The sequence below is a fragment of the Pleurodeles waltl genome, chromosome 4_1, assembly GCF_031143425.1.
Source record: "Pleurodeles waltl isolate 20211129_DDA chromosome 4_1, aPleWal1.hap1.20221129, whole genome shotgun sequence".
Classification (NCBI taxonomy): domain Eukaryota; kingdom Metazoa; phylum Chordata; class Amphibia; order Caudata; family Salamandridae; genus Pleurodeles; species Pleurodeles waltl.
Window position 1 is genome coordinate 185,030,870 of NC_090442.1, and position 20,707 is coordinate 185,051,576.

At 44.6% G+C, this 20,707-nt stretch overlaps 1 protein-coding gene across 4 annotated transcripts in view; it reads left to right on the plus strand.

The window, feature by feature from the left end:
* Window positions 1-20,707, plus strand: part of BCL2L14 (BCL2 like 14) — a 105,850-nt gene that overhangs the window by 41,260 nt on the left and 43,883 nt on the right. For 3 of the 4 annotated variants that reach the window (XM_069228013.1, XM_069228017.1, XM_069228016.1), the window contains exon 2: window positions 11,391-11,580. The gene's annotated coding sequence lies outside the window, so the exon portion shown is untranslated. The remainder of the gene's footprint in view (window positions 1-11,390; window positions 11,581-20,707) is intronic. The other variant, XM_069228014.1, reaches the window with a different exon arrangement.

Consider the following 20,707-nt stretch of genomic DNA (forward strand, 5'->3'; position numbering starts at 1 on the left):
TATGACACTAGGTGGTACTGTAGTAGCTTCACACGTCTCCTAGTTCAGCCTAGGCTGCTCTGCTAAGCTACCATTATCTATCAGCCTAAGCTGCTAGACACCCTATACACTAATAAGGGATAACTGGGCCTGGTGCAAGGTGCAAGTACCCCTTGGTACTCACTACAAGCCAGTCCAGCCTCCTACACTGTGCTGCTGGGCCTCGGCCACCTCACCGCGGATGCGGGCAGTCTCAACCGGGGTAGTTGCCACCCGCACTCCATTCTCCATGCATGATACCCATGCTCCTCAACGAGGGGGCCATCTCCGCCCGGCTCACGTGGTCTGCAGGCAGTTCCTGGGGAATGGGGGGAGGAAACGAAGGGTCCCACAGCAGTCCCTCCCCCCCCCCCCCCCATCCCCTGGCCTCTTTTCACGCTGTCAGCACTCGGATGGGGGGTGCCGTCTCAGCCGCTATCCGCTCCTCGCACTCGTCCCTACTGGGCCCACTCTCCATTGCTTTGCCTGGGCCGGGGTCCTTGGCTCCCACTCACCTGGGTCTTGGCCAGCACAGCCCGGCCCCCTCCATTCCCTCTCTGCTCTGTTACCGCTTGTTCCGGCCCAAGCCACGCCTGCCTTTTTGGTAATGGCCGCTCCCGGGTCCTCTCTCCATTTCAGGCTGGTTTCAAGCCCTGCTGCGGCATCTCATTTTCAGGCGCCTTGCCCCCACCCCCTGCTGAAGGGGTTAGGGCTGCCGCAGCTCCGGGTTCATCTTTGCAGGATGGGCTCTGATGGGGGGGTTCCCGTGCCGGAGCTCTCTGCTTTAGCTCCTCGCACCTTTGGCACCAAGCAACAACTCAATCATGCTGTAGTCTGTTTATAACTCTCATTACCTTCTCTACAGTCTCAATCCTAAAGCAGCCCCTGCACTTGTGCCATGGTATCACAGATGTGCACCCACTCACATACATGTTGGAACTCCTGCATCAATCTTTTTTCCAATATGATGAGAATGAATGGGTAGTAGCATTCGCCTCACGTGCCTTGTCAACTGCAGAAGAAAAATATGCAGTTATAGAAAGAGTGATTTTAGTAGGCTTGTAGGGTCTTGCTCATTTTTGGCAATATTTATGGGGCTACAATGTATTTATTGTTGAGAACGGACAACAATCCCTTGACAAAAGTTCTTTATACTGTCATGTTAGCTCTCATACTAATGAGACTGCTGGATTCGGACGGCAGCACCACCAGGTTGTGGGAACCAGTCCAATTCCATACCTAACTCTTCCGGCCACCCGGCAGTGCTTCACCAGCATCTCAAGGTGGCAGTGATTTGTGGCAGCTGTGTGCATGACATTCTGATTTTACAGGTAAATCGTGGTGTAACAGATCTCAGCTTTTTCTCTCAGTTGCGTTCGTCTCACACATGCAAAAATAAACACAAGCATAGAAATTCGTTCAATGTGTTTTATTGAATCAAATGTGTTCTAGATAAATTAGCATGTACTGCAATGATTAAGATGATAAAACATGATAATTGCAATGTGGTGACAAGGAAAGTGAAACATAAGAAAAGTCCCAACATAGTGTCAGAATGTTATGGGTTGGAATTCCTACCTACGCCACTAGGGTACTGCTAGAGCACAGCAGTGTTAGCCCTAATCTGCCCCTCAGGATTCCTAGAAAGACGCCATGCCCCATACCTGAATATGATACTAGTAAAGAGGGCTGTTGGTCTACATGAGATTCTCTCTCATTTAGGCGGAAAAGAGGTCAAGTCTCAGCAGACAGCTCCAGTGAAGCGACCGCATGCAGTGGCAGTTTTCTAGCTGGAACTCTCCCTCTAACGTTTAGGGGGCAGAGGGATGTTTTTATAATAAAACAGCTGGTGTTATGAGAAAACAGTCCTAACATAAGAGCACATGTTTCCCGTGAAGTGGCACAGATTGTGGTGTCTCTAATTTGTGCTAACAACAATATCGGGTACAACCTTGAGCAGGGTATTGAACCAGAATGTCCTACTTAGAAGAATGAAAACAGTTCCTAGGCTAAAAGTGTATGACTTAAAAGAAATAAAACATCACGCAGGCCTCTGGCTAAAACAACGGCCCATAAAAAGCTAGCTGAAACAACCTCACAACAATACCACAGGTTTTAGAGCACTTCTTCCAGGTTAGTACGGATGTCCACACCAAGCCCACTCCAAAGTCGCCATCTTAACTTTCTTTTACACCTGCCCACTTTACACTTTGTCCAGTCTATCCGTTGGTGACATTAGGTTGTGTTTTTTTCCACAAATACCACCAATATGTGTATTTATTTTCGTTACTTTGTTTACATTTTAGTGACCTTTGAATTTTTTTTTTTTAAATCTGGGCTCAACATTGTCTTTAGCACCTGTAATGCTGTCTGTTAGGATGATTATTTGGCGTTTTCCAGCACCCAGATAATTCGTATAAGAAACGTATAAATTAAACAGGGCTGGGACATGGTAATGATGTGAAACCAACGCCGTGGCTGGTGCCATTTCTCTAGTGAATGCAGCTGTTTGAGTGAAGCTAAATCAAGCAAAACCAAGATGTGTGGAATCGGGAATAATTTCTTGCCTTAGCTAGGTCAGGCTTCCTTCAGTTTGGTTTAAAAAAAAAAAATACAATTCTCGTTCAAGAGCCATGGTACCATAATCCATGTTGTTGGTTTTATGCAAAGACCATGAAAAGGGAACATCGAGACTCTCTTGGGCAATCTTCTTTTTTTCCCTTCACTCTGCAGGATGGCTCCAAAGGAATCGACCCTCTAATAATCAAGTGTCGGATGGATGGATGCATGTGGAGTGCTTCACATGCATCACCAGTCGCATCTCCTTGGATACTGGAATGTTAGGCTGCAACGTAAAATGTGTAAATGCAGAAGCTGCACCATCTATCTTCCCAGAGTCTCCAGGGCTTGAGCTTCAATCCTATCTCACGTTTAAATGACAAGGATTCCCGCGTCTGGATCATTTCTTTATTTGTGTAAAACAAAAATGCAGGTGCCACACTTGGTGCTGCCAAATGCCAAGGATTCCTAGTATTGATTCTCTCTCCTGCCCCTTTCTTCCATCACCCTACACTTCTTGTCTCTAGCCTGCACCTACAGGTTCATTTCAGTCCTCGCTTTCTCCCCATGTCACGGTTTTCCCTTCTTCCTCCTTGTTCCTTTTCTGCCACTCTCGCTAAATTCGGGTCAAACCTTTGTGATGAAAAATAAGTCCTGCCCAACAAAAATGAATATCCTTCTCACCGCCTGCACAAAGTGAGCCTGAAATGAAAGGTAACTTACAGCTAAAGACATTCTCTACACAACAAAGGTTAAGGGGCGCCCACAAGGTTTGATTAAAATAAAGTATACAACTAAGAGCTGCCTCTTCCAGGTCTGAGAGGAGTCCACTGAAAAGGTTGCAATGTCTTAGAATTGGGAGTACAGTCAGAGTTTGACTCTAAACTTGCAAGGGGGCCTGGGTGAACATCATTAAAACCACTTTATACACAAGTTTGCTTCCTCCCGCTTAAAGCCTTTGTGCCATCTTCTGAATTGAGGGAGTCCATCTGACAAATGGCTACAGCACTAGATTTGGACACTGAATTGAAATAGTTTTCTTCGCTGGTAATGCTCTTTCTTGGTCTCCATCCCACCACCTCCAACTTGAATGGGAAAAGTTAAAACATTTAATGCATAGAATTCCTAATTTAACTTGAGACTCTTGTCTCCAGTGTGTGTAAGCTCTAGATCGAGAAAGCGATGATTCAGATTTCACTAGCCATTACTCAACCGAGATTGCCGTTTCTAATCCAAGTAAGGAGGGGCAGGGAGGTCCATTTGTTAAGATCATTAAAACCGTCTACTTAGAGTATTTCAAAGCCCTCTACTGTATTGCATAAAATTGCAAGTAGCTCTGCCATATGTAAAGATGAGAATTCAAGTAAGATGTAATTTTCGATTCTGGTGACGTCTGGTTTCGATTGTGCAAGAGCACCTAATCCCCGAAAGGAGTGATCAGAAGGTCCGGTGCTGGTCAATAGCAATCTTCTGATATTGTCTCATCGATGTTTGTTTAAGGCTCTGGACTTAGACAACTGGTAGACGAAGCACAATCAAATCCTCATCATCCTGATCTTTGTTTCTACAAAAAGCCACACAATAATTATAAAAGTAAAAGAACCATTAAAAAAATTACCGAGCCTATGATCATGTTGAAGAAACAAGTGCAAGTGGCTGAAGTGGCACTTGAGTAATATTCTTACAAGCTTGGAGTCTGAATTGGTTGGGTTTTTAAAAAGGTGCTCATTTTGTAGAAGTCCCTGGCTAGGATCACGTGCTCGGCTGTAGCCAGTGGAAGCCTAGGTGTTCATTGTACAGCTCCTAGCCTGATGGCTTGGGGGAGGGGGAGGGGTCATACACTTTTGTAAAAAGTTTGGAAAGTGGCTTTTTAAAGCTCTGTTTTAACTGCATAACTGATAATAGTTCCACTGTTCATGCAACTAGCTGTGAGCTCTTTTGCTGCAGTAAGCTGTGCATTGAGACATAGTGTGCCCCTGTACATAGATATGCTGACGAGGCATGAAGAGAGAGAGAAATCGAGAGACTGGTACAGTTCTTGTGTGTGGGATCATGCCGAGCTGGCAGGCGGTCCTCTTTCTCTGTGCCTGTGTCTTGTGGGAGGTCAGTCACATCCCCTTTGGGGCCCGACCTGGACATAAAAATCCTGATAAAATGGAGACCTTGGTTTTCTCAGACTTTGAGGTAGTCTCAAATAATTCTGTTCTCCAAGGAAAATACTTGAGGGTAAACAACTTTAAAACATGTTATGCGTTATTATTATTTTAAAGTACTTTGTGCTTCGGTTATGAGCTCCCAATCAATAACTTTTTCCATTCCCTTAAGACTTAATTTGTTTTAAATATTTTTCTTACTTGAGTAGTTAACTGCCTTCAGTCTCTGGAACAGGAAGTGGCATCCGAGGACTGCGGTATATAAATAATGCAGATCTATTTGAACAAGAAAGGAGTTGTATTTTCTTGTTGCTATAAAGTAAACAAAAAATGCAACATTTTCAATTGGCACCTTTGCTACTGTAATAAAAATTCACAGGTCACTTCCTGTCCTTCTTCGACACTTCCTTTTCAAATGGCTGAAAACAAGAATTTAGATTTGCTTATGAAAAAACTGTCTAAGGAAACAATACTGATTTGATCAATCCAGCAGAAGTTATAAAATTATTGCTTAGAAACAGGATACATAACAAGCATTTGCAATGCAATAGGTCTCGCATTAGCAAGATTTAGAGCTGTTGGCATTGTAAATGATAATGACAACCTTGCATTTGGGACCCTATGGATATTTAGCCATGCAGCGCTTTAAACCTTTATCAGAAATAAACTGTGTTTGTGCATTCCTTAATACACTTGGCTTTAGACTGTAATGGTCCGAAGAGCACCTAGGGAGCACCAGAGTAAAATAGCATTTGGAAGAAACATGGTCATGTAACCATGTATTCAGCCTTTAGAGGGCATAAGTGCATAAAAAAAGAATGATAAAGAACATTGCAGTGTAACCATATAATCAGTCCACAAGGGTGTAGTGCCGCAGGTCATTACTAGATATCCCTGTAGAGTCAACAGCAGAAGGTGCAGTACCACTAGTCGCGGCAAGATATTCCTGTGGAGCCTACTAAGTAGTTTATTTTGGGCAATTATCATCCTTCAGCCCTTGGAGAGCATAGTGCATTATACATTTGCAGGCTGAGCAATGCTGTCAGAGTATTATTACAAACAAGGCCCTTATAACACAAATTTCTCTGAGCTATAAAAACAAAAGTTGCAACTGTAAGAGTTTAAATATGCATTTAATGGTGAAAGAGGTTATGATTTTTGGGCCCCCTCTAACCTAGTGTGACTGACCCTTAAGGTGGCATTGGCATAAAGAGCACATTGTTCTGAATGTTTTGGTGGGGGTCCCAATGCCCTATGACCACCGTAGGCTGAGATATGGGCAAAAATGTGTTGTAAAAGGAATGCTTGCAAAGCATCATGGGGTGAGTTTTCCAGAGTGCAGTGAATATTGTAGTATCGGCTCTCCCACTGTGAGGGGGAGCGCTGTTGAGGATTCAATACCTGCCTTGATTTCATGCTATATAAATCCACAAACAATGTACAAAACACACGCACACAAGACACCACTACATGTATTTACTGATTATGTAAAGTAAGGACCAAGTGAAGGGCAAATGCGGAAAGCGCATGAACATGAGTGCTTACTGACCAAAATGAAAGGCAGGAAACAAAACAGTCCGTCCACAACAGAAAAACAATGCAGGCGTAATTAAACTGTACTTGGTCGGTGCATCTTAGCCAAGTACAGGAAGTGACCTATAAGCTGCCAAACCAGTTAAGAGGCAGCAAAACAAGAGCAACACTGCCTTCAACCTATGGTAAGGCGGCAGGCAGGAGCACAGTCCTATACTCATTCCAAAAGGTCTTGCAGACAGCGCATGTTTGTTGTCTAGGCACAACCTAAAAAGCGCAGATGTGTATATTTCAGATTAATACAAGCAGACATGGCATACTTTGAACAAAAGCAGGTAATAACTATGTTCTCTCTTCATCCTATTTAGGCTTCCTTCAGGCCTTGTGAATTACAGGGTAATTCCTAATCGTATTTCTAAAACTGCTATGAATATGGTTCTCCAGGAATTCCTTGCTGATTAGAAAGTGAATACTGACCTCATTGGTGTGACATAACCAATAATACCAGTGTAAAGTGGGAACCCCAAAACCAATTGGGCACCATTACTGACAGCACAGAGACTTTGCCTATCTGCTAATTGGACTGTCAGGTGTTCAGAAATGGCACTCCGATGTTTGCTGTCACACTGGAGCCCCTGGCATGGATGGTTCGACAACAGCTGCATATATCAGGTTTCCTTTTTGGTAGGGGGTGGCGGGTTGGATGTGAGGACTCCACTATATGCCGACAACATCCTATTGTATGTTACCGGCCTACACGCAACACTACTGAATGTGTTCAGACGATTTGAAAGGTATGGAGCTCACTCAGGATACACAATAAACTAGGAGAAGCCAATTCCAGCATAAATCATACTAACAGTTTTTATGTGATGGGAAAGGAGCCAAGAAGTTTTTGACAGAGATCCAGATAACTGTATTGGCAGCAGGGAAGCATAAGGGTTAGGGTACCAAACTCCCCTATGGGAGGCAACACGCCTGACGGAATTTAGGAAATTGCAGGGTTGCGGACATGAGACCCTATTGCATCTCCAAACTGGGAGATCTGATAGAGGAGGGAAATCTCAAGTCATTCGACAAAGCGATACCAGCTAGCTTGGCAGGCAGAGAGGCTAGACTGTACAGAAATTCCCGACTTTGCACCACTTGAGGGCAGATTGCAGCAGGGATAAATAGATGGGAAAGCGATCTCCTTCACCTACAAAACAATCAATAATAATATGCCTGACACACTAAAGGAACTACAGGAGAGATGGCAAAGGGCCTTGTGAGAGATGGATGACACAGACTAGGAAGGAAGTCTTGATGCACCTAAGTAAAGTGGCTACAAAAACCTGATTAAGGTTGATAACATTTTAAATCCTGCCTAGGGTGTATTGCCACAGGGCATGCCTACACATGTTCATGAGAGCAGCGCCCTCCCCCCCCTACTGTCCAAGGTGTGCGGAGACAAGGGATCATTTCTTCACACTCTTGGACTGTTCTTGCATACAAACATACTAGTTGGCAATCCGGAGGTCTGGGTGAAGAAATCCCAGGTGACCCTAAATATGCCCTACTGGGAATACAAAATGATATAGACGTTCCACGGCCCAGGGTTCTTTTTTAGTAATCTAGGTCTAGCAGTGGCCAAAAGGGATGTGGATAAATGTTGGTGAGCCTCAGAGATGCCCACTATTAGGGAATGGAAAATGGGGATTAACGTATGTATGATGGCCGAAAAGGTGATATAAAGCTGGAGGATGCCCAAAAAAGTTCCACAAGATTTAGGGCCCTGGGAGGAAACACTAAAGCTTTGGCGAAGTGGATCAGGGTCGAAGAGCACTCGCTCGAAACAGTTCCAACATCCTACAGCGGAGATTGGCCTACCTAGATCACAAATCCTCCGATGCTAGTCTGATGGTTATGCCTTTATTGTACTAAACTGTAGCTTTGTGAGAATTAAACGAAAGCAGATCTACTCCAATGTAACTATCGATCCAAGTGCTCAGTCAGACACCATATTTTGTTTGACGAAAATGGCAATAAAAATAATTATTAAAAAAAAAATGATACTCTGAGGATGCTGTACTCCTTTTCATGCTCTCCAGCAAAGAACCAAAGAGATTGTATGTAACAAAGGTATGACAGCTGCATCAGCTGGAAATAAACTTAGTGTATTTTTCCTTGTTTATTCATCAACATACAGAAGAGATGGTACACTTGCCCACGTCTCATAAAAGATTCTAGTACAGTGCAACTGAAAGAATTCAGGAACTGTACTGTCCAGAACACAGGCAAATGATCCTTGGCAAAGCCAGAATGTCTTGCTTTTGGGACCTATTGGCTTTGTCAATGGTTCTTACCCTGGCTGTACAACTTCCTCAGTGCCGTGCAGCATGGCTTTAAAAAACAGTAAAAAAAAGTGCTATGACACTGGGGTAAACAATTTGGTAGGCTTGCACACTATACATGCCTACAAAATGAAGCAAGCATTCGTTTTTAATTTACTGATTTTCGATTGGTAAATACATAAAAAAAAGTAGCAACGATGCCTGGGAAGGGAGCAATGCAGAAGGCCATTGTAGGAGGAGCATGGGAGTGCAAAGGAGAAGCAATGTGTCAGAGCAACGTGGAGCAGGTGGGTGAGAAGCACATGGGCAAGAAGGCAGTGTCCGAATACAAGAGGGAGAGTGTAACATTCAAGGTGGTATGGGGGAGAAGCACACAGTTGACAGACTAACACAGAGTGTAAGGGAGAGAAGTACATTAGGGAGACAGCTGGAAAAACCCTGTACACTCTTGAAGTGCTAAACCCAAAAGGAACAAGCACTTGCATTGCAATAGTTCTTACATTTGCTTAAGTTAGAGCTATTGGCGTTGTAAATGCATAACTGGACTCTTCTTGCCACATAAATTGGTCAACCCTGCAGCATAATTTGGTCCTGTCTGCCACATAATTCCAGTAGCCCTGCTTATAATTAAAGCATTTTCATTTACTTTCTTTCTCTGCAGCAAACAAAATGAAAATATTGCCATTACTATATTTTTTTTATACCATTATTTTGGGGTCCCCAGCCGCCCCAACCTAGTCTGTGGACCCAGAGATGACCTAGACAGAAAGAGCAGGTCATGCGGTGAGTTATGGGCAAAACTGATTCTGAGACAGCGACTATAGTAATATCTTGACTGTAACGCTCAGAACAGCCCATAGAGGGCACCACTATGAAAATAACATATGTAAGAAACCTGGTCGGGTAACCATATAGTCAGCCTCTAGAGAGCATAACCATATGGAACAGAAATATTTAGCCCCCTAGAGTTTGTAGTGCATTACACATTTGCAGGCCTACTTGAATAATATTACATACAAGGCCCTTAAAACACAAACTGCTCCCAGCTGTAAACGAAAATGTCCAGCCATGAGAGAACTCAAAAACTCACTGACTGGTGGGAGGGGTTATTATTCTGCCCACCTAGTGTGAAGACCCAGATGTGCCCTAGAAGGAAAGAGTGTGTTGAGCTGAACATTTAGATGGTGGTCACATTGTCCTAGGACCACCACACGGACAGATAAAGGAAAAAAAATTTGGGAAAAGGAATGCCCCGCCAAGCATTATGGGTGGGTTTCCTGAGTGCAGTGAATATTGTGGTACTGGCTTTCCTGCTGTGCTGGGAGAGCCGCTTTGAGAATTTCTGTGATTATTTCTGTTTTAAGTGCTCCTGTTTGTATTTTTTCGACTGCTAAAGCTGTAGGCAAGTGGTACTCATGTAAAATGCTCCTCAGATAGAGGTTGCACTATTTGAAATTTCAGGTAGTCAAAATTTCAGGTAGTCATGTAAAGCGCTTCGTTGGTTGACTTTGTGCTATATGAAACTTCAGCGCTCCTCCAATCGAGTTTGCGTTGTATGATCTTAAAAAAAAAAAAAAAATTAAATAAAAAACCTTCTAGCTTGCAGCCTTTGCGCTCAGACACCACAAAGAAACTGCGGCATGCCCCAAACAAGGCAGAGAAAGAGACAACATATGGCCACACAACGTGAAGCGCAGCGGCGAAAGAAAAAAAAAAAAGTAATGCGCCCACAATAAAGTATATGGCAGGTCTTGCAACAATCCATGTAACTGGGTCAGTCTGCAAGGTGTAACAAAGCAGCCTCGAGGCAGGACAAACAAAGCATTTACCAATTTAATCAAGCAAATTTTGAAAGGCAGGCCCAGGAATGAATGAACGTGATGGGGGTGAGATAGGCATGGTTAAAGCCCACAAAGTAGATTACAACATGTCAAAGAGCGACGCTGCTAAACTCAACTGAAAAAAGTGTGGTTGAATAGCTAGCAGCGGAAACATGGAAATTAGCCAATCAAAAGAGGTAGTAAATAGCCTTTGCTCCATGGGAGTAGAAAACAAGATTGACAAGTTGGGACATGAAAAAGCAGTTGGCAAATGATTGACAGGAAAGCTAAACGATGGTGAACCATGGGTGGGCTGCAAACCCCTGTATGTCCTTGGTAAGCTTACAGGCTGTCACACAACACACAGCTCAAGAAATGTCTAGTAGGCTGACCCTAGAAGTAGAAGGTAGACGTAGAAGAATCGGGCTTGTCACCATGCCCCTACGACATATCTGGTTATACCCAATGCTCCCCTTGTTTTACATCTACGGCTCTGAATGCAAGATGCTTCAAAACCCATCCTTAATACTCGTACTGGTGTATAAACCCTAAGGAAACAAATAGATGGAATGTGTCCACTTATACCTGACACGTTTGCTCTTTTGAAGCATGTAATTGTGTATGTGGTTAACAGGACTTTGGAGTCTAATAAAATGTAAGAGCTATACAAAATACTAACAGCAAATGAGGTAGGAAGTGGTCTTTCAATGTACAGTGGCGAAAATAATTTGGGGCGATAGTAGTTGGACATTGCGCCGTGGATAGCGATGTGCACTGCCTAGCCGTGCATTACACCTGCACGATAGCTCAATGAGTTGAGCACTCGCTGCTTCGGGGAGGGGATGAGATCTTTATAGTTGACTTAGTTGTATTTTGTCCCAGATGAATACATTTGGTACCATTCACATATGTAATAGGATCACCTGATATTTACAACACTAAGAAAACGTGAATGCATTTTTTTTTTATTACAGGATTAAGAAGCAAGTTTGAAAATATTATTCTGCCATTTCATCCTGGTGAAAATGAAGCAGGTGGGCTTGCTGAAGGAGGAATGTTGTTGAATGGGCAGTGCGAGGGGGGTATCATGAGTCTTGGATCCAGGAGAGGAATTCCCTGCATTTGAAGGAAGCTTACACCGTGTAATTCTCTTTGGCTGAAACGGTAGGTCGATAATGTAGCCAATTGCTTACATATTTCTTCTTAATCTTAGGAGCTGACGCCATCTGAAAAGTGAGATAAGGAGAGTTCATTGGTCATATTACTGATGAAGACGTGACCTTTGAACCATAGGTCCACAATAGGGTTGGCTACTTTTTATTACCCATGTCCTCCTTCCAACACATAGCTGTAATAGTGGAAGCAATAACTTCCCAACTTGACCATGGCAATGGTCTCTACATGCGGTCCAAAGTGCAGCTGTCGGGATGAGCGATGCCTGATCGCGGCACTGGTTGGTGTGGTAGAAGTGCCTAAACTTTAAGTGCCTGTAGGGATGTATAGTAGTATCCATCGCTCATTTTAAAGGTTATACATTAGGTGGAAAGCTTTCTGCACTAAGACCCCCATGATAGTGGGTGCATTTGAATAACTAAATGTGGGTGCAATCGAACAGTTGAATAAAACGTGTCTGGAAGGAATAGCTTTACTCCAAATAGTAGTTGGTTACAAATGTGTCTTACATGGGATAAAGTACCCCCTGCCACACACAAGGATATTCCAAGTTACAGATGAGTTCCGCTACCTGTAGAATGAGGCCGAAGGCCAAGTCCTTTTATAAGGAAATGGAACTCCTAGATGACTTACAATATCCTTAATGTTTGGAAGGGGTTTTATAGAACATGGCCACACTATTGCACTTCCTGCAAGCCCCTTACGTCCTTGGTGTCTTGCTTTTTTAAATAAAAGTGGTAGTATGGTTGCAGTTTGGAAGAAAAAAGCGAAATTTAATGTGAAATAAAACGGTTAGTAATTTGTTACAAAAATATATTTAAATCAGTCGAACACAAGTCCGAATAATGATTGATGTTATACATAGGAAAAAAAGCAGAGCGGTTCCATTTTTCCTGTATTGACGTTTAGTGTGCAAAATAAAACATTTTGATAAATATCTTCTTTCTGCTTATCACCGTTCATTTAAGAAAAAACGTCATGCGCATGAAAAGTCAGTTTTTAAAACTACAGCTGCAGTTGTGATCCCTGACCTACCTTTCACTTTGCTGCTGGCTCTGGCAATAGACAGTGCGATATGAGAACCCAACTGTAATAACTTATTACAGTTGAGCACCTACCTCATTTCATTATTTACAGTTGCCTGTAATATATGTTACCATACCCCCTACGGATATTGCAAGTCACAGAAGAATTCCAGAACCACACAGAGGAGTGAGGCTGAAGATCACACTTGGTCACGCCATCACATTTCCCAGAAACCACTTCAGTCCTTGGTGCATAGTTATTTCGTATGAAAGAGAGGGCATGTTTGCAAGCACAAAGAATAAAAATAAAATATCTACTGCAAAATTAAATACATAAAAAAACTGTTAGATATTTGTTAAAAAAAGATGTTAGAATCCGTTTATAACAAGCCAATAGCTCAGAATGTGTGGAAACATGCAGAAGTATTCGAACTTTTTCTGTAATTACCCAAGGAGTGCAAAAAAAAAACATGTTTCCATAAATATCTTCTGTCTGCTTGTCAATATACAGCTAGAAAAACAGAACAGAAACATAAAATCTGTTTGTTTTGTCCTTTATATAGCTTCTTTAATTATGCTCTGTGACACAACCTGCCTTTTCCCCTCAGCTTCTGGATCTGGCAGCAGGCAGTGCGATGTCAGAACTCAGCTGTAATTTAGTCGAGTTCTGTTCTGCATTTCGTTATAATCAGCAAAACAATAATATGGTGCAATAAATGTTTCTTATTAAACTAATAACTGAACATTTCACTGAAAAATAGCTCAGACTGAAGAACTGTAAATAAAGTTCTTTCTTTCATGATTTTAACAGGGCTTTTAATTCTGCTCCATGATCTATATACACAATGCCTGCTGCTGCTGACACTGTAAATAAAATAAAAAAAATGTTTTTATTGACTTTTTTCAACATTTTAACATGAATGGTCTGGTTTAATGTTTGATGGATGGGGTTACTCCGTTGGAAATGTGACAGAAATCCCGTCCGCTGTATAAGATCATATTATGTCCTATGGGTATCGTAATACACGGGATGGAATATCTGTTGTGTTTCGGATGGAGTAACCCATCCACCAAATTCTAATTCAGGCCCTAAATTGAGACTAGAGAATCTCTCTACAGGGAATCTTGAAATTAAATAACATTGTAAAGTAAATGGTAAGTCACGGCTACACCACGAGTAACATAGGATATTCATCTGGAAAAGTAGTATTGTATTCCCAAGTTCCACAATGATAGGTGTGCAAATGTATAACCTCAATATATATAACAGTAACTGAGAGATTAGAGGTGGAGGGTGCAGACATAGGCTCAGTGAGTAGCCGCAGTGATTCAGTGCAGGAAAAATACTTTTGCAATGTATTTTTGTAGGACAGAGGTGGCAGGTCAGGACGGCAAGGTCTGTGGGCATCTCTGCCATAAGAAGTGAATAGGAGGGGAGAGGGTTGAGAGGCAAGTGCAGGTGGCGGCATATCGTGGGGTGACTGTGCACATGCGGAGATAGAGGGTCAGCGCATGATAGTATAGGACTCAGAAAGGGGGGCCCATCTGGGGACATATGTTGAATGAATTGGTTGAAGTATTTCCTGTTCTTGGGATTTAGGGCGATTGCAAAGGTGTCTCAATTCTTTGTATCATAGGACTGTTCCTTTGGTGGGCCTCCACTTGCACATTGTGTTCTGGTGCGCTAGACCTTCCTTTGTAGTGTAAGTTTCCTCTTGGTGAGTAGGAAAGCCAGCCCAACAAAACAAGTGCGCAGGGAGAGTTTCTTCCTTTACTTAAATACGCCTAAGGCTCATTCCTCCCAGGTGGATAGGTCCGTAAGTTCAGTAAATTTGTACATCGCAACGTGAAATACCCCTCCAGTAGGATGGCCAGGCCAGCATGTGGTGAAGATTCACATCCCCATTCTGGCAACGCGGTATTTGGTCAAATAGTGGTGAAGCTACACAAGGGTTGGATATGCCCAATGAAGGACATGAATCTGTATGTTTTTGTATCTGGCATTCCTGGAGACAGTTTGTGGAAAGGCCAGTACCTGGTCCCACTCAGCATCATGCAAGGCCCTTCTCCCACTTTGCGTGCAGGGGATCGAGGGAAGCCCCAGTGTGGGGTTGTAGGACTTGATAGAGCCAGGTTATCAGATGACCCCCATCTCCTATGATGTGGAGTGCCTGAAAGATGGCGTGAGTTGGTGGTTCTTCATGTTAAGAGAACCACAAGGTGTAGCATATTTTGTGCAACTGTTGACACATTAGGAACTGGTCTAATGGAAGGCTGTGTTCTGTTTGTAGTCTGATGTGGAGTATGTCCCTGGGTATCGGGGGGAAAACCTTGTAGTTTGTACCCTGGAGTGTAGTGTTGTCGCATGAGGAATCACACACTATTGATGCATTTGCAGGCAATCACTACCTGCAAAGAGGATGGGAAGTCAGGCACCAGCCGTAGAAACAGGAAACCTCGGATGGTAGCAACAGTGAGGGGATGCGTAGTGTGACATGTTTTCCCCAAGTTGCTGTTTACTAGCCACCTGGCCACCTACTGCAGTTCGGCTGCCAGGAAGTAGGCCTCAAAGGATGGAGCTCCCAGGCTGCCTTCCCCCACAGGTAGTTACTTCAGGGCGGTTTGGTGGCAGCCACTGCCCCATGTGAGTTCCACCAACAGTGTCTCAAGATCATGAAAGAAACTGCAAGCTGGTATGCTGGGCAAGTTGGTGAAGTAATATAGGCGGTGGAGATTACCTTCTAGGTCAGTTGGAGAGTGATATAGGCCAATGCCCTGATATCAGACTGCAGATCTTTGCCAGGTAAGTGGGGCCCCACCTATGCAAATTGCCCATGGAGGGAAGTCAGGATTTAATGGGTAAACAGAGGATTTGGCCCTATTAACCGCCAAGCCACTGCACCTAGCAAATGAGCAGAGCATATCTTGTATGGAGGGGCAGGAGGGGTCAAGTCCATGCGTGTATTCTGGAAGTACACGAGGAAGTCGTCTGCACTCAGCAACACTACGTGTGTCCTGTCCACAAGGGGAATGCCCCAACCTTGTCTGTCTGTTGGATGGCTAATATTTCCAAAGCATCCACAGAAACCAGGGGTGGGGGGCAGGAGGGGTTAGAGGACACACCTGCCTGGTGCCGCGTTTGGCCAGGAATGGGGAAGAGATGTATTGCTCCAGCTGGAACTGGGAAAGGGACTTGGTATACAACAGTGGTTGACACAGCGCAAGATGTCTACCAATACCCATCAGTATGAGGACCTGAAACAAGTAGTCCAAGTCAAGCAACTTGAGCACCTTCTCCAGGTCCTGGATCAGGCATGCAGCATGTGGGACGCTGTCCTGTGCGCGATCTTTTATATGGCACAGGCGTCAAAGATTGTGTGATGTACTATGACCTGGGACAAATCCATTTTGATCTGGGTGTATAAATTCTGGGGGGATGTGTGCGTATCTGGTTGAGAGAATTTTACCTAGCATTTTGTAGTCCATTGCCAGTATGGCAATGGGGCGGTATGAGGAGACATTGGTGGGTTTAGGGGGAGATCAGTAAGGAGCCCTGAAGGGATGGTGGTAATTCTCCTAGGCTAAGTGCCTCATTGTACTCTGTGGTCGGTCGAGAAGCTAGGCTACTCGCTAAGGTGCTGTGGTACTCTTAAGAGCAGGCTGTCAAGGCCAAGATTCTTGCTCCCTGCTAAGTCCTGTATCACCTGTTTGACGTCTGCAGTGGTTATGACAGCACCTAGGGCTTCCCACTGCACTGCAGAGATCGGTGGTAGAGACAAATGTGCGAGAAACAAGGTTTAGCCCCTAAACGGCACGTGAACAGTGGTACCGTATATTTCTGAATAATACCTGTGGAATGCCCAGAGGATTTTGTGTTGAGTGTTTAGGGTTGTTCCAGCTGAGGATTGGAGTTTGAAGATTGGTGTGTCCCTTTTATCCTTGACGGATCGGCCAAGCCAGGAGGCGACCAGGTTTGTCTCCTTCCCTGTGGGTTTTAGCCTCATAGGCGGTTGGGTTATAGCGTCAAAGGCACTTTGAGAGCTGCATGATGACTCTTCGCCTCCTGTAATGCAGCACTACCTGCTGAGGTATGTTCTGCTTGCTGCTCCAGAAGCGGTAGGAATTGTTCTGCCTCTGAGATTTCTCTATGCAGAGTTTGGCGAACACTCCCAATCTCCTGAATACACATCCCAAGGGTGACCACCTTGAAGGCGTCCCAATCTAGTGTCTTGTCAGATGCCATGCCTTCGTTCTCCTTAAAGTAATTACATTTCTGGGTGCTTTGGGCATCCTGAAAAACAGGATCCTCCAGGTAATCCCAGGGTAGGTGCCACATTGGGGGTCAGAGGATGTGGGACACCCCACTGCAGATCCACTGGGTGAGCATCATGATCCGAGACTATACAGCCCAGATGTCCGTAGCGCAGACCTGGGGCAACAGGGTAAGGGAGCACAGAATTCGATTGATGCGCACATATAGATTGTGTGGTGCTGAATAGGAGTAAACCTGGGAGTTTGGGTGTATTGCCCTCCTTCAGTCTTCCAGGGCCCAGTGTGTTACCCAGTTAGCAAAGCGTTCGGCCTGGGTGGAAAGGGGAGCACGTAGTAATGGTGGGTGGGAACAATTCAGGTTCAAATTTGCACTTGGCTCTTGGCTGAACTATTTCCACAGTCATCTCAAACGTACATATCCAGAGCTATGGTGGTCACAGAAGCTCAAATATTCTGAATAGGCTTTCTAACGCGGTCCCATGACGAACGTCAATAATAACAAGAAGGTAGAAAAGACACTCGTGGCGGTAGTTCAGATTCTCGCTCCCTGCACCGGCGTGTACGCAAGAAATGCTAAAGGATGTGTGAGCACCATAGCTCTGGATATGTACGCTTGAGATGACTGTGGAAATATTTCAGCCAAGAACTCCATCAATATATTTAAGTGTATTTTGGGATCATAAACAGTCTAGGATTAAGTTTCTAAGCCCTGAGGAAGTCAGTGAGATTATCCTCTCGGATGACGAAACACGTGTTGGCTGTTGGTCTTTGACCGTGTACCAGGAGAATAATCATCATTAATGAACAGAAGAATGGATTTAAGCTGCTGACTTTTGAATACATTTACATTGAGTGTACTTGGATCACAAGAAGAAGACACCATTTGCTTTAAACACGGACATTAAAGTCTCTTATCATTTGCACGAGTGCCTTGGTCCCTTTGAATTTTGTCTGTTTCTCCCGAGAAACTTTGGAGGAGTTGGGAGGACCCTCCTTCCAGGAGCACCGTGGTATCGGTTATTTGCTCATAAATACTATTTGGTGACTTTCTGTGAGCGCCTGTTCCTATAACCAATCCCCCCCCATTTCTTTTCTTTATTCAAAGGTGAAAGGACCCCTGCGAGATTATCGGCTGTAGAGAATAGTTATGTTTGATCTGTAATGAACAGCTGTGTTCAGAGCTGTAGTTCCTAGTGTCACAAGGAGAATCGGAAACCATACATGGGGGTGGTGCGGCCCGCTCTATCACTGCAGCTAGAGCCACTTGTGAGGGGGAAATTTGGCCTCCGACCAGGCAACTAGACAGTCTCTGCACTGTGTCACAAAATGAGCACCGAGTATTGTGCGTTGCTTAGGGTATAGCCTGGGCCCTGGAATACAGCTGTTACTTTGGTGCATCACGGGGGAGGGGGGTGCTCCCTGCCACTTGGGCCACTCCACATTTCCGGGCCCATGCAGGTTTGATGATTTGAGGATGGCTCGCTGCTATTGATGGTCATGAGTCCCCCACCCAGTACAGTCCCGATTCCCCAGGGCTGTGCGAAAAACTCTGACTCAGTGCGCCATGGTGGTGGCTTGCCATGGTGTAGTTATCGATAACAGCTTGGATCAGGAGGTATCCAAGTTGTGGTGGGCAGGAGGTAGTCCCGATGCGGCTGGTGACAAGGAGGGCAAGTGCTGAGCCCCAGAAGGTGGGGTCCGCCAACCCACAGCGCTGTGCCTTGGGATTGGAAGTTGTTTATTCTCATTGTGTGGGCCCCAGAAGTGATGATGGCAGTATTGTAGAGCGAATTGCCGGTTCAATCATTTAAATATGCCCTGATGCGGCCCGAGCGTTGGTTGAAGCGGGGGAAGCCCCAGTTGCTGCAGGAATAGCACACCCCTGGGAGACCACAAGGGTGTAGCGGTGCGAGGGGGGCCTGCCAAATGGGGGTCAGGGCCGGCCGATATCTGATGGGTCTGTGACAGGGCTCAGATTGGTGGCCTTGACGGTGGCGAAACAGCAGGGGATGTTCCCCCTGCTCGTGCAGCCTTACCTGAGGGCGTATGAAAAGTTCCTGGTGATGGGCAGTGGAGGTTGTGGTGGTCAGCAGAGGACAGGCGCTGTCTGCTGATGTTGAGGTAGGTCTTCTCACCTCATCCCGGGATCAGCAACACATCGTGCTTTTGTGGGGTTGTCTGAGGCCCCCGAGGGCTCACTGCCTTGGCAATCTGATCCCATCTCCCCTGTCCAGATGAATGTGGACTGGCTCCTGGTAGGGTACAGGATCAAATTTAAGATACTATGGGCCTCATTTACAAGAAACTGACGCATCAGCCCGATGCGTCAGATTTCTTTCGCTGCCCAACAATTCCCTAATTAATCCATGGATGCACTGTATTTACAATACAGAGCTCCATGGCGCACGTTTCACAGATGTCCGAATTTCTGACACAGCTGTTGGCGCTAACCTGATGCATTGCTGGACTAGCATCAAAAAAATGATGCTAAACCAGCAATGTGAGGAAGGCTCTAATAGGAAAAAACCTTGTGTCAGTTTAATGCCTGCTCTGAGCAGGCGTTACATTTTTGATGTACTGAAATCACAGACCGACGCAGTGAATAGTTTTAAATTTCACTGCATCATTTCTGCATGGCTTTTTGCCTAGGAACGCCTACCATGCAGATCATTGCTGGTAGCTGGCACTCAAAGGTGAAATGTGATGCTAGAGGCCTCTAGGGTCACTTTGTAGATTTCAAGTTGTTATTGCACCGCTGCAGCGTAAAAAAAGAAAAAAAACGCTGTGGCGGTGCAAGGGTCGTGTAAATAAACCCCTATGTATCACGCACAATGCTCTTCACAAATCTGGTCCAAACTGCCTTAATAGTCTGGCTTCACCACATTAGCCAAGATGGAACCTAAGATCAGTCAACAAATCAACTCATTCAACGCATGCCACAGAGACTGGGGTAAGGGAAATCACCAAAATTCCTGGGTGCATGATTTTGAAATGACCCCATCCTCACCTGGAGGCATATAGAGAGCTATTGCCAATTCAGGAAAGGCCGCAACACCTTTCTGTTTACTGATGTATTCAATTGGTGCCCCTAATCCTAAACCACCTGTTAAAATGAAGTAACTCCATCACACGCCTGGTTTCTCACATAGTTTAAATAGCCCGAGGGTTCTTCCTTCTTATGCCATTTTTTCATCCTTAGGTGGATGTATTCTTCCTATTTTTTCCTATTCAACATGCCTTATTGTTCCTATCATGTCCTCGCCTCTTATAGTGCTCGGAAATGGCTGTAAGGCAATGCGCAAGCACTCCATAAAACTCCTTAAATTAATACTCCAGCGGGGCCTCATTACTTTCCACTAACTAGGTCCCCAAACCTTAATATTGTGTCACTTGGACGACTGATCTCCTGTGCCTCATGGTAGTCGTTCTTCCCACCCTACTGGCCTCCTGCTATGGAATCTCACCACGACTAGTCTAAACTCACCTCTTGTTTTCACTCAACAATTGGAGTCACAACCCACATTATTTATTAGACAGTTTGATTAAGACTCAGATAGATCAATGGGGCCTTGTGCACACATCTCCTTACCCACTGGAGTCTCACAAATACATTTTACCTTTATCACAAAGCAACTTGCAAGTAACTCAGAACGTATAAAGACGGTATCCACAATAAAACCTATATCCCCGACATAGCAGTCTTAAAAAGTTTCTGCATACAATTGTGGCAAGCCGATTGTCAAGTTATCTGTGCTGAACAACACAAAATCAGTTTTAGGTTGTGTTCAGTATTCCTTGGCGGAGTGATCATGCTCACCCTA